This window comes from Sorex araneus, chromosome 1, assembly GCF_027595985.1.
Source record: "Sorex araneus isolate mSorAra2 chromosome 1, mSorAra2.pri, whole genome shotgun sequence".
Lineage (NCBI taxonomy): Eukaryota > Metazoa > Chordata > Mammalia > Eulipotyphla > Soricidae > Sorex > Sorex araneus.
This window is the reverse complement of record NC_073302.1, coordinates 294,033,242-294,047,371: the sequence shown is the minus strand read 5'-3', so window position 1 is coordinate 294,047,371 and position 14,130 is coordinate 294,033,242. Positions and strand designations below refer to the sequence as shown.

The following is a 14,130-nucleotide window of genomic DNA, read 5'->3' as shown; positions in this document are numbered from 1 at the left end:
GATGATCTGTTTGTTTCCCCCCTCACACCCCCCAAAAAAGTCCAACAGATGAAATACCTTTCTCCCTAGTACAATTTAGTTCCATTCCCATTTCTCTCAATTTGTTCAGCTACTCTATTTTTTTTTAATAAAAATAACAAATAGGAAGCATTGCTCTGCGTCTCAGATTCCTCTCCTCAAGTAACTCTGCATGGATACGGATATAGGATGTCAGGCTTTCTGCTGGAGAATCGTTTAAAACGCAGCACGGGAAATGAGACATAAAGCGGTCCTTGGCATTTTGAAAACTCAACCCCAGCCAAACATCAACAGGTGCAAGAGGAATGCCTGAGGAGAGGCTGAAGGAACTCATTAGCATAATCTGATAGGACAAAAGTCCCTTGGAAGGCAAAGCCCTACTTCCCAATGAGATCACATTACAGCATTGTATAGGCAAATACCACTCCCCCCCCCCAACATCGCATGCCACTTCCTGCGTGAAATTCTAAGAATATACCCCCTCTTTTTGTCTTGCCCGAGCTGAAAGTGTCAGATCATAATTAGCTATCTGAGTTCCCAGCCCCGCCCTTTGTCATTTCTCTTTCCACGCTAAGATAAAGGGCATTATCTGGGAATAACCTGACCAAAAGAATCCATTCTGAGCAGTAAAACACACTCTTCACTGACAAAAGGAAAAAAGCTTTAATCCTTTAAAAACAGTGATGAACAAGCACTTTCATCAAGCATCCTTCATAGACCATAAACATTCCGTGGCCCACTATTCTGAATACCTCCACTGACTCTCCTTAAAGCAGGGACCCTTGGTTCATCATTATTACTCTTTTACTTCAGAAGTCGTGTTCTTACTTTAAACTCACACCACTTTCACATAGTACAGTGAGAAAAAGCCCCCATATAATATAGAAAGCTTGGTGAAGATTCTATAAATTAAAATTTTAAAAATTATTATTACTGATTGTGAGTCTTGTGCTGGAGCGATAGCACAGTGGGTAGGGCGTTTGCTTTGCACGCGGCCGACCAGGTTAGATCCCACTCAGAGAGCCCGGCAAGCTACCAAGAGTATCCTGTCCGCATGGCAGAGCCTGGCAAGTTACCAGTGGCGTATTCGATATGTCAAAAACGTAACAACAAGTCTCACAATGGAGACGTTACTGGTGCCCACTCAAGCAAATCGATGAGCAACGAGATGACAGTGATACAGTGATTATTACTGATTGAACTTGTGTTCAGCAATGGGTATTATCATTATTATTATTTTTTGCTTTGGGGGGTCACACCCAGTGATGCTCAGGGGTTACTCCTGACTTTGCACCCCTGGTGGTGCTCAGGGGAAATATGAGATGCTTCGAGTCGAACCCGGGTTGGTCGAGTGCAAGGCGCTTGTTTGTTTTGGACCTTATCTGGTGGTGTTCAGGGTGTGATCCTGGCCCTGAACTCAAGTATCACTCCTGGTGGGATCTGGGGGACCATATAGGCTGCCAGGGATCGATTGGGGTCAGTCACATGCAAGGCAAGCACTTTACTCCCTGTACTATTCTCCAACCCAAACTTGTCATCAGATCTCACCATTAGACCTGGATAATAACTTTATCAGAAGCCTCCTTTTACTTTCCAGAAGAGTCACCAGGGGGGTTCCGGACTCCAGTTCAACACCTTTGGGCCCCTCCCCACCAGTCAGAGCCTTCCCAAGGACAAGGGTCAATACCTGAATCCAGCACTCCTGGCGCAGAAGACTTGGTTAGTCCTGCAGTCTCCCCTCTTCTGCATTTTCATATAAAAATACGTGACCGCCTTACCTGATGTCCACCATATGGAACACCCCACACACACACTTCAACTAGAAAACCACTCCAAGCCACGTACATTTATCCAACACTGTCACTGAACACTTTGCTAAATGGTTTATTTCCTGTGTTTCATTTTTAACCCCTATGACAAGCCTTCCAACATTTTTGCATGAGAAGTGTGAGGTTCTAAGACTTTCTGTTACATGTTGATGTTTTCCAATAAGGACGTGAGACACAGTAACGGTCACCCAGCCCACTGTCCTATTATGATATGCTGTTACCTCTGTGGGTTTTCAGTTTTTAGTAGAGACCTTACTTTTCTAAACTTCTGAATCTTATTTTCTTTGTACAATTGTATCGCTCCCCAGAACATGTAGCTGATAATGAGGTCTGAATGCTGTTTTTATGACTTCTTTTGTTACATGACACTTTTTTAAATCAACATTTGATCTCTCTCTGCCAAATATCTCCTTCCTCCTGTCTCCTCTTTCTCAAAATATGGGTATTGTCTTGAAAGCAGCTTTCCCTCAGTGACACCCATCCTATACCTCTCACTCTCTCTCTCTCTCTCTCTCTCTCTTTCTCTCTCTCTCTCTCTCTCCATTTCTCCAATCATGCTAGTTGCCATCATCTCTACCTAAAACTTAATGATCTCTTTTCCCCATCCTTCCAACAAAACCAGAGACATTCCCTCAAAGACAACCAGGCCATATTACTTAGAAGTTAAGACTCCCGTATCAATGATTTCCCCCATTTTATTTTGAGTGACCCTATTACTTCTTCCCTTCTTCTTCCCATCACTCATTCAGTTTCTCACCATTTGGGGCCTTCTTGGGCCATTCCTTCTAGTGTTCCTCCTCTTTTCTCACTCCACTTCATAAAGACCAATTGCCTCTCTGCAGAGTTCTTACCATCTCCCTTCGCCATTGAAACTGGGTTCTTCTCCCACCCTCTTCCATGGTTTCCTCTAACACTCAAGATGCAAGCTATAGGCTGGAGATCGCTCCGGACCCCAGACCGGGTCAGCAACACTGGGGTGCCAGACGGAGAAGGTACAGCCAGCACGTCTTCTCCAGATGGAGCCCCGGTGACACTGAGCTTTTATTAACACGGGTCCAGTATGCGGGACTGGGACATCTCCAAATCTAATATACAAAAAATATGCTCAGGAATGGCTCCACCACACCTGAGTGTCCATTATCCCAGAGGCACAGAAACCAATGTCAGAAACGCAGCGGCTGCTGGCAGATATACTTCTGGACTCTGAACTAGGCTATGGCCCCATGCAGCCCCGGGAGGGGAAGGGTCTCTGTTCCTGGGCCTTTTCCCCTCTGGACAGCATGGTGACCGCCACCGTTCAGAACCAATTGGACAGAGAGGTAGGAGTTTGCAGTGACGGGACGGGATGCATGGGGAATCTTGCAATGGGGGAGGCAGAACCGGCCCTGCCTCCTGCCCAAATGAGACCCGAGCAGTCGCCCATGAACAGCTCCTCTGCTCCTGAACAGCCATGATCCCAGCGCCACAGAAACCAATTTTGGAATGCAGCGGCTGCTGGCAGAAATACCTCTGGACTTAATACCAGAATTCCAAATCTGGGCGGCCGCTTTCACGACTGTGCAACATCATATGATCTTTGTTACCAACAATAGAAAACATACAATCTAATGACGCCGTTCCGACAGGTCTGACTGTTTCGGAAAAACTCCAAATAATGATAGTGAGTTTCCTGTCAAAAATTGAACGTAATCAAAGTAAGGAAAGAATAAAGTGAAAATCATCTGCCGCACAGGCAGAGGGGGAGTGGGAGGGTGGTATGCTGGGGTTATTCGTGGTGGAACATGTGCACTGGTGAAGGGATGGGTGTTTGAGGATAGTATGACTGAGACTCGATCCTAAAAGCCCTGTAACTGTTCTCACGGTGACTCACTTGAAAAATAAAAAAAATAATAAAATTTTAAAAAAAAAAGATGCAAGCTATGCTGCAATAACAAAGAGGTCCAAAAAGACAATTAACAAGAGGCAAATTCATTTCCCACCCACCAAAATTCATGAGAACCAGGTTGGAGGGACGCTGTGCTGACTCTGAGATGAGGTATCCACTTGGAGTCCAAGGCTGCCTCCAGAATTCATCATCTCCAAGCCATCTGGAAGGGGGAAGGGACAGAGAAAAAGCTCTAATGCCATAAAAACAAAGCCCAGAAGTGATAAACAATTAACAAGTGATTCATTTAAGCACATAGTGCCCAGGCTGAGAACTCTGGTGTGTTCTATGAAGTTGGGGTGTGCAACCTCCCCCACACCCACCTCCCACAGCCACTGCCACGCTGATTCGCACACCCGCACCACCAATTCCTGACAAAAAGTCCCAGGGGCGGGGGGTGGCTGGAGCAATAGCACAGCAGGTAGGGCGTTTGCCTTGCAGGAGGCCAACCCGGGTTTGATTCCCAGCATCCCATATGGTCCCCCAAGCACCGCCAAGAGTTAATTCCTGAGTGTGTGAGCCAGAAGTAACCCCTGTGCATCGCCGGGTGTGACCCAAAAAGCAAAAAATTTAAAAAATTAAAATTAAATTTTAAAAAGGCCCAGGAGGTCCATAACATACAGCTAAACTTTACGGGATGGTGGGTTTGCTCAGCTGAGAACTCCCGAGTCCCCACAGGAGACAGGTAGGCGGAATATTGACTCACCTGATGCTCCGGCAGCCCAGCCCGAGGGCCACACCAAGGGCCCCACTCCACCACCTCAGACGCGTTCTCTGCAGAGATGCAATCTGAGAATCATTTCAGACACCCAGTGCCCCTGCTGCAAACTCTGCTGTTTCCTTGGAGTTGAGGAGGGCATCCTCCCCACGGTACCTAAACTTCCCAAAGCCCCAGCCTCAACCTTGTACTCTTTGGCCCAGACATAGATCCTGAAGTCTCTGGACACCTCCTAAAGCAACAAGCAGCTTAATGAATTATTAGACAAGGACTTAACAACCCTGCCATCAGATATAACAATTTTCGCATAAATTGATGTTCTAGATACATGGATTTTAATACTGCAACTTTGTTATCTAATCAATTTTAGTCCCGGAATCCCCAGAATTCTAGCAACAGTTGTGGCTTTTTTTCCTACATTAAAATAAAGAAAAATTTAAAAATTTAAGTGAAATTTTAAATAAAATAAAAAATGATCCTGGTCTAATTCTATGGGTAAGAAGAACTTAGTCATTTGGCCAAGAAAGAAAGGGTAGGTGTTTAGTGATATTCCAAATTCCAACCCAAAACTCACTCATTACGCTATTGGTGAAAAACAAGTAGCCTCTATACTTTCCTTTCACAGAACTTATTTCAATAAATAATTTCATATTTATTTGGCTCGCGGCTTATTTAACATGTCTCCCCTTTTAACTCTAAGCCTACTGAGGGAGAAATTTTAATCCTGTTTGTATCAGCACTGTCCCTGTGCCTCGCAGAGAGTCATAAGTATGGGAGAAGTGAGCAAGTAGACAGTGAGTTCTTCAAGAGTCGTTTACTCCTCAGGACAAACCAAGACAACCTGTGCAGAGACCACAGAGCGAGAGTTACAGGGGGAGGGGGTTGTGAGGGTGGAAGCAGAGACAGGATCCAGTGGGCATCATGAAAGGACATTGAGGTGTGGGTGGCAGCTGGCAGTCTAGGACACATACTTTGAAGAGTATGTGTGAAATTGTGCCCCTAAAACACGTACGGTCAAGTAGATTAATATTATCTCAATAAAGAGAGAATTGTGCACCTTAGCCCCCGCCAAGCTACACTCCACAGAGGACAGGGACATGTCCTCTGTAAGCGTTTCCTTCCCCACAAACCTTTCTCTGCTCAGCCCCACTGCCCTCAGCAGGGTCCTCAACACGGAGTACCCATTAGCCTTTAGACTTCTTCCTGCCTCTTCATCTGCTCTCTAGCTTCTGGTTACTCTCCAGTGTTTCCAGAAGCTTCCATCTCTCCAGATAGGAATGTGGTCATGCGAAGCAGCGCCCACTCCTTCCAGAGAGCAGACGTGGAGTGTCTTCAACTTGGCGCCCACACATTTGTCCACTTTCTTCCCCCACCCTCGGGACTCTGTGTCTTTCCCGTGGTGGGGACCCAATAATGTACACTGGACACGTCCGCCCTACCCACGACAGTGTTTCCGAATCCTTGGGGTCCCTCTACCCCCCACAGCCCATCTCCAGCCCCGACCAGCTCTCCCAGAGGACTGCCCCTGGTTCAGCCTGGTTCTACCTGCACTGTCTGCGGCGGGAACTGGTAGAGCTAGAAAATAAATGGAAGCTGTAACTTAGCCACAGCCAGCGTGCAAGAGGCAGCCCGCCTGGGGTCTGCATCTCCTCCTCTGCAAAGTGGATTTCCGCGTGCTCAGGCCACATCCTGCTGACTCAAGATGGAACAGCTGCAAGAGAGCTGTTTGCTTTCCTCATCACTCCAGGGCCCTGTGGCTTCCTCCCAACTAATCAGAGGTACATATTCCAACAGGGAATACGAGAATACACACACACACACACACACACACACACACACACACACACACACAGAGTCTGGTGCCTTACTAGTCCAGCTGAGAGTATCTTCATAATCCTCAGAGTCACATGAACCCCCCGTGTGAACAGGAGTCCCAGAGGAAACACAAGACTAAACAAAAGGACATTGAATCAGTAAGTGAGTTAATAAAGAGATGGCATCATAAATGCCCTCAATATGAAGCCCAGACATGTTCACACAATTGATGTTCAAAAACTAAGCTTAAAATTGAACCCCAACCCCTGAGCACTGAGGGAATACCAGGCTGCTTTCCAAGGTTCCTTCTAAGGAACTCTATTTTATCACAACAAGGTCAGTTCTTTATTTTTGTACAACTTGTTTAATAATATCAATTATAAATGATGTAAGCATTTTCCTTTCTCTCTTTCATTTATTTTGGGGTCACACCAGGAGATACTTAGAGCTTACTTCTGGTCCTGTGCTCAGGGGTCATTCCTGGTAGTGCTTGGGGACCCTATGGGTTACTGGGGACCAGACCAATGTTCTGGGAGTTAAACTTGTGTTGGCCACATGCAAGGCAAGCATCTTGCCTGCTGTACTATCACTCTAGCCTCTTTTTTAAATTATGCATGATCTCTTAATAGTAATTTTTTGTCTTCAACCCATAAAACCAATGACAGAAAAGAGGAGATAAAAGTTGGCACAACATTACCAGAGATCAGTGCTCACATTTGGAATTAAATCATGCCTTATGTCAATTAAACTTTCTTATGAATGAGGGTCTCTGTGGTTGTTTTTTTGCCCTGCATTAAATCTAAATCATTCTCCATGATCCTGATAATACTTAAAGTAATTCTAGACCCAAAATAAAAAATCAATGCCTGTTAAAACTTAGCATTGTTACATTTAACATTTTTCATTAAGTTCTTATTCTATTTTATACACAAATATGTCAGTCAAAAGGAATTGATACACTAGTAAAGATAAAAATCGGGAAGACCATTTTTTTTTCATTTTGATGGATCAAACCTTGATCATTAGCAGTGATATGAAAAGTTTCCCCCCTTCATTGTGTTCCCCCAAATTGATATTTGCATCAGAGTTAGCAGCTGATAACGGGAAGGTTATGAAAATTCTGGCTAAAATTAAAATGCCAAAACTGGATCTCCTGGATAATGAGAAACTGATTGCCTCTATTACCGAAGAGGAAATGAAAACAGCAATAGAGAAATTTGCAAGTAGCAAAGCTCCTGCAGTGAAGAGTACCAACTGGGGTGGGTTAAGGCTTTTGAGGGAGAACGAGAGATCTGTTATGCAGGATTTATGAGAACTGTCTACTTGGGAGAACTCCGAAGGCCCCAGCAAAAGCCTTTGTTCTTGTAATCTGTCAAAAGTACCAACCTTGTTCCTGGTTGCTTAATTAATTGCACTAGAGAAAAAGGGAGTGGGGGGGAAATCCTCCCATGTGGAAACTGACTGAACTAATTCAGGTAGAGCTTGGTGATTCCTCTAAGTGCAAAATTCCTAATTTCCAAGCACCAGCAAAGAGAGTTATACCTCCTCTCTCAAGCAATTTAAGAATTTTCACAAATACCTATATCACAGTGAAGAGGAAAATTTATAAAAGCCTTTATTTAAATTTTGTTTTCAAGAATATGTGTCCATGAACTAGCAGGCATGAAGTCCTTTATGGCCACACCAGTTCCAGGCAAAAGTGCTTGTTTCTTTCTGGGTAGAATTGCACACTCTAGAGATACTTTTTTGGCTCATTTCATCTGTTGACAAAAGTTTATGTTCATTTCAATAGTGATGTGATTCTAGGTAACAGTTAAAAGTCAACCATCCTTGGTAATGCTGTACTTCATTTTATAGTAATGTCTTCATTCCACTTTTTAAATTACTTTTAAAAACCTCGCCTCATCAAAACCACCAGAATCTACAAGTAAACACTTTTTTTAAAGACAATGAGAAAAAGTAACTGCATAGCGGCAAAAAGGGAGTCGTAAAGAATAAATTTCCAAGCTCTTCCATGCAGGTAATGTTTTTGAGAAGCATTATGCAAACATTCCTCAAAATCTTTGTAACTGATGACTTACATATTGTGATTTTCTCTCAATTCTAGTATGTTCGAGAAAGGAAAGAAAGAAGTTGATTTTTTTTAGGGGTCGTGGATTCATCTCACTAAACAGCAAATACCGGGAAGGGATGGGCTTGGTTGTGATGTCAACATCATCTTCTCTTTACCCTGGATGGCACCTTTTGTTCCTGCTTAACCTGGGGAATGCTTGATATAAATTGATGATTCGGAGTGCAAATTGTGCCGAAGACAAGATGTTCCAGACTGGTAGGTTATTTAACCCAAAGTATTTATTTCCATTCCTCGTTGTACAATTATTTAGAAATGCTGCTCTCCAATGAAGAAAAATGTAGCTAGAGTCAGGAATTAGCAGCAGCAATATTTACAATAGCCACAGCAGGAAGCAGACTAGTGGGTCGTGTCTGAATGAGTGGATAAAAACATGGTCTATGCATGCAAAATGGAACATGCGCCAGAGAGATTATACAAGGATTAAGGCCCTTGCCTTGCAGTCAGCTGACCCTGGTTCAATCCTAGGCACTGCGTAACGTCCCCAAACATGGACAGTAATAATTCCTGAGTACAGAGCCTGAAGTAAGCTCTGAGGACCACTGTGGGTGGCCCCAAAACAAAACAAAACAACTGTAATATGATTCGACCATGAGAAGAAGCAAGTTCTACCAGAGGGGATCACTTGGATAGAGCCCAAGAGCACCATGTCAAGTGAAACAAGTAAGAGAGAGACAAATACTGTGTGATCTCATGTAATTGTGGAATAAAGAGAAAAACAAACACAAAAATCAAGGTCATGGATGGTGCATATTGGTGGCTGGCAGAGGTATGGTGGTGGGAAGAGAGAGACCACCTGGTACAAATTCCCTGTTTTCAAATAATAAGATCCAGAGGAACCATGTATAACACAGTGTATCCTATTAATAACATAGCACTAACACTTAACTGTGCATTTAAAACTTGCTAACACCGTAGATCTTAAAAGTTCTTAACATGAAAAAATAGATCTATAGTGATAGATGCTTAGTAAACTTCATGTGGGGATCTTTTCAGATGTATTATCTATTGAATGATAACATTATTAGGTTGTACACCTGGAAATAAATAAGGAAAGCAGTCAATTATATCTCAATAAAAAAGGAATAAGGGGAGGGTTGTGGCTCAGAGGAAGAGCACGTGCCAGTGTGTGTGTGTGGGGGGGGGGGCTTGGATTCATTCTCCATCAGTGCAAGAACAAATAAGAGGAACCACAGCACTAAGTCACTAAGTGTACTTGAGGGTACTTGTTTAAAATATCTTTAAAAACACTCACGACTTGGTTACAATACATATTTGACTTATAAACTGCTTTTTGACATTTTCATATCCTCCATTTGCATGTGAAATTAATATCTCTACTTTTCAAATATCAAAACCAGGCTACGCAAAGAGCTGTTGTACATTTTTATGGCTGGAGAGCTATATTGTTTTTTCATATTGCCAGATTACCGGAGAAATCATTACAAGAAACAAATTGCTGAGGAAGCAATTAACTAGTATTTCCAGTACGTACGTATTGACTGCTATCACGTAGTCCTGAGGCCATGGGAGGGACAGTGAGTATGAAATTAATATCCTTCTGGTGCAGGGTTTTAGTTTTTCATTGTTTAGCATTTTGGTGAAATGCCCGTAAATACAAAAATATTTCCAAGCTAGCACATCTGGGTTTTTCTAGTGATACGCATGAATCACTCGAAAGACAGGATTCCAGAACGAGTTCACTTGTGTGCAAGGTGCAGGCCAGCCCTGAATGCTGCCCAGTCATTGCTCGGTCCTCTATGACTCCATAGAGGGAGAGGTTTGGGACCCGAACTTAATACCCTTGATTATTAGACACCAGACCCTATTGGATCGGACTCCAAACCCTGATCAACCAAAAAAGGACTCACCATTGTCTGTGAGATACAAGACACAAGAGAATCCTAACAGAAAGTATCGGGGTGCACCTGAGCACACACACGTGCAGTAGGTGGGTATGTGGGTGCATGCACACGGCCCTGATGCCTGAGTCCCAGAGGAGGGACATGGGCCTGAGGAGAAGAGCATAGAGTAACATCTAGAACAGTGACCGGGCAGGAAAATGTGTGGGGACTAAGAGGGGAAAACTTCCCAAAGACGGGACAGCTGAGGACCAAACACTGCATGGTTCAGAGACGTCAACTTAGGCGTGGCAGCGTCACCCTCTGGATTGCAGGATGCAAGTCGGGCCTGTGGAGCGGTGATGCAAAGTCACAGGCTCTTTCCTGTGATAACCCAAGAACTCTGGGGAACACACTCAGGACAAGCCATATCCTCCCCTGGCCAGAACCGGGGGACATTGAGGTTCAGAAGGGTGACTCTGGAGAGCAGACCGTGTCACGCCAACAGAGAGGGGAGCCCAGTTCTAAGGCAGAAGGCTGGCTTCCCATCCCGACTCTGCCGCTTTATATTTTTGTCGGGTTACTAGTGCTGGAAAAACGGGAGTGGTCACAATATCAACCCACTGCCACTTGGAGAGTTAATAAAGCTATTTGTAAGGCGTTTTGCTTACACCTGGGGAAAAGGCTAAGCATCTCCCAGGTGCTTGGTCAATGAAATAGCGATTGCAGCGGGGTGGGGGCTGGCCCAAAGGATGGAGCATGTGCTTGACATGAAAGCGTGTCATGTTCAGTGCCCGGCCCGAGTGGTCTTCTGAAGCACTGTCACGAGTGGTTCCTGAGCTCTGCTCCAAAAGAAGCCCCCAGCACTGCTTGGTGTGGCCCCAAAAATCATCCACTCATTGATTTAATAGAGGTCACAGAGATGAAAGCTTCAGCTCTTTGCCACAAATGTCTACTCTGGATCCAGCTATAAAAAGAGACACTTTTCACCAAAAGAATAAAATAAATAAAATTCTCTATTTTTTACTGCTGTCTCCAACACTAGAATATTAACTCACTGATTTGCCTAAGGAAAAATTCCAGTCTTGATCCATGGATTCACTGAACTTCCTCTTATGCAAGAAGTTGGGAGGGGAGACGGGTGGAGGGTCCATCCTAAAGATAAAACGGACCAGGGTCCCCGCCAGAATCCCCATAATTACCTTAGTTTGTTTTAGGAGTTGGGTAAGAAGAAAAGCGGCAGATGGGTAAGACCCAAGCAAAGCCAAGAGAAGAGATGGGCCCCCACCCCTGGGGCTTTCTGATTATACTCTGCCTCTCTGAAGAGCCATCACTCCTTTTTATAGGTTCTTCAAAAAGAAATGCAAGGTTATTAAGACCATTTTTTAATTCGCATGGCCCAGATATTTTGGGTAACGATGTCATAATTACTGAGTTATGTGTCCAGATTGTATATAAAATAAATTGTGTATCTATATGAACAAATGAAAAATGAACCACAATATTCCTTATAATTGCAGCTGCAATCACCTAAATGGATCATTAAAAATTTTACAAGAGCACTCTGCATTGCACTTTGTCTTCAGGGGAAGGCTGTGTGGTTTAAAGGTCATCAAAGCTCTTCCAGACAAATAGAAACAGAGTCATGTGGGACAATCCGCCTGCTAAATTCTTTTAGATTTATATTACAAACCACTGACCTCGACTCAAAATAATGAAAAAGAGAACTTGACACTTTCATTACAATAAATATAATGCATGTATACGTGGCTCTTACACCATACTGACTTTGAAATTCAAGGATGCAAATTAATCAATCACGTGACAGGACAGAGTTCTTAAAAGTTCGTCATTATCACTTATTTTACAATTTTTTGTTAAAGTAACATTAGTTTTTAACATGATACAGGTTTCAAGTATGAATCAATAGCTATGTAACACGCTATGCTCACCACTGGGAGTCTAGTTTCCCATCCATGACCAAACAATGGATATTACTAATTATCACCATAGCACACCACACTAATAATAACATGCCAGCATCAGCTAGTTAAAAATTAATTATTATAGTTGACTTCAGAATAAAAATCTCTTTCAAAGATATAGAACTCAGAAATGGAGCATTCCTTTAAAATGAAAATAAATTTTAAGATTTCAGCATTTGTCTGCTGCCCGCTCCATCTCTGTTGCCTAAATATAGCATCTCCTATAAAAATAATGGATGAGAAAACCTGGGTAAAATATAACTGATTTGAGACTCAGGTCAAATGAGAAGCAGAAGAGTCTCTAACCTTTAAATGTGATTTCTGGGGGGAAAAAAAAAATGCATCTTTAAATGTTTGGTTTGGTTCACTAATAAATTCTCCTTGGGAAAAAAAAAGAAGTCAGGAGAAGAAAAGGAAAACACTTACTAAAAGAAACTGACAAAAGACTGCTTGTGTCACAAATTATATTACCTTTCAATGCAACTGTGCTCCCGAGTGGGAACTTCTAAAAGCTTTGGTTTAAATTTTTCAGAAGTTTGTTTCGTATAAGCATCACCACAGATGCCAAATAATCCATTAAAGATGCTCCATTACAGCTTAAAGAATCTCCAGTTAAGGGGACTGTGGCTTAAGACACTGAAAGTCCGTAGCTCAGTTTCTGTTTGATGCAGAGCTGAAAGGAGATATGACCTAGCCTGCATTTGCTGCATCCCAGGGCATATTTTGACTTGTGGTACCTTCAGAATCTCTTGGAGGCTTCTGACCCCACTAGACAAGATTTTGAAAAGTCGGTCAATCCCATGAGTCATCTAGGAATCTATAGGATCTATCTAAATAGAGTGAGCATTGCAAACCTTCATTTGTGTTTCTAAAACCTTTCCCTGAGGATCTTCTACTTCACATCAACCCACTCTTCTAGTCCACCTTCACACGGACCCCTCTCTCGAGTCGCTCTCAAGGCTGGTTTCAGAGCCAGACGCTCGGGCTGTGTGAACTTACCTCCGATTGCGGTTCTCATCTGAGTGACTTACCCTCATTGCCCTGCTCCGTGTCTGGGTAAGTGTCTGGAGCACCACTGATGGCAACATTGCTTACATCATGCCTACAGACTTGGGAAGAGAAACAAGCGCTGCAGATCCCTGAGAATGCACTGGCCGCAAGACTCTTGGTAGGCCCGAGAATGTTCTTCTCCATGATCCATCCAAGTCAGCTCAAAGTCAGTCATTCAAAAATGTGTACCTTGGGCTGAACATGGGCCGTGTTGGAAAGGCGAGACATGTGGTACTCAGCAGGGCCAAGCTCAGGCGGTGTGTGCCCCAGGCACCCTTTCCTTGGTGAAGGCTGGAGAGGATTCTTGAGAGGGTAATTGCTTTCCATGCACCTTCATCTGAAATCACTCTGTTAGTCGTGAGGGGGCGTCAGGCTCAAGGGTGCCCACATTTAAATGTTGAAGATTCTGTGGAAGAAGCGGGGAGAAAAGAAGAGCATCCAGGAGCAGTGGAGACTCAAGAAGCCACAGACACAGGAACTGCTCTGGTGTCCTGTTTTCCCAACTGGCAGATCCCATGGAAGGGACAGGGAGCTCCTCTGATATATATAGGGGCCAGGAAGTGAAGGGTCTTGAATGATACCCAAGTGGCCAGAATGCCTCCCCCAGAAGTCTGACATCTTGAGAGCCTTTTGAGACCAGGAAAGGCACATTTCAGGAGACTGGTGTGTGGCAGGGACTGGGGGTGGCCGGGGGCATGAAAGTTGCATCTGCCAGAGAACAGGGAGCACCAACATGAGCCCGGCCAAAAGCTCTCTTGCTATCGCCACTTTGACGGGGTCTCCAGTGAGGAGCAATTTTCCTCTCCCTGCTCTCCTGAG

At 43.9% G+C, this 14,130-nt stretch overlaps 1 pseudogene; it reads right to left on the bottom strand.

Moving 5' to 3' along the window:
- Positions 1–3,764: 3,764 nt before the first annotated feature.
- The window catches only part of LOC129402207 (glyceraldehyde-3-phosphate dehydrogenase-like), a 25,086-nt pseudogene continuing 14,720 nt past the window's right edge, over positions 3,765–14,130 (bottom strand).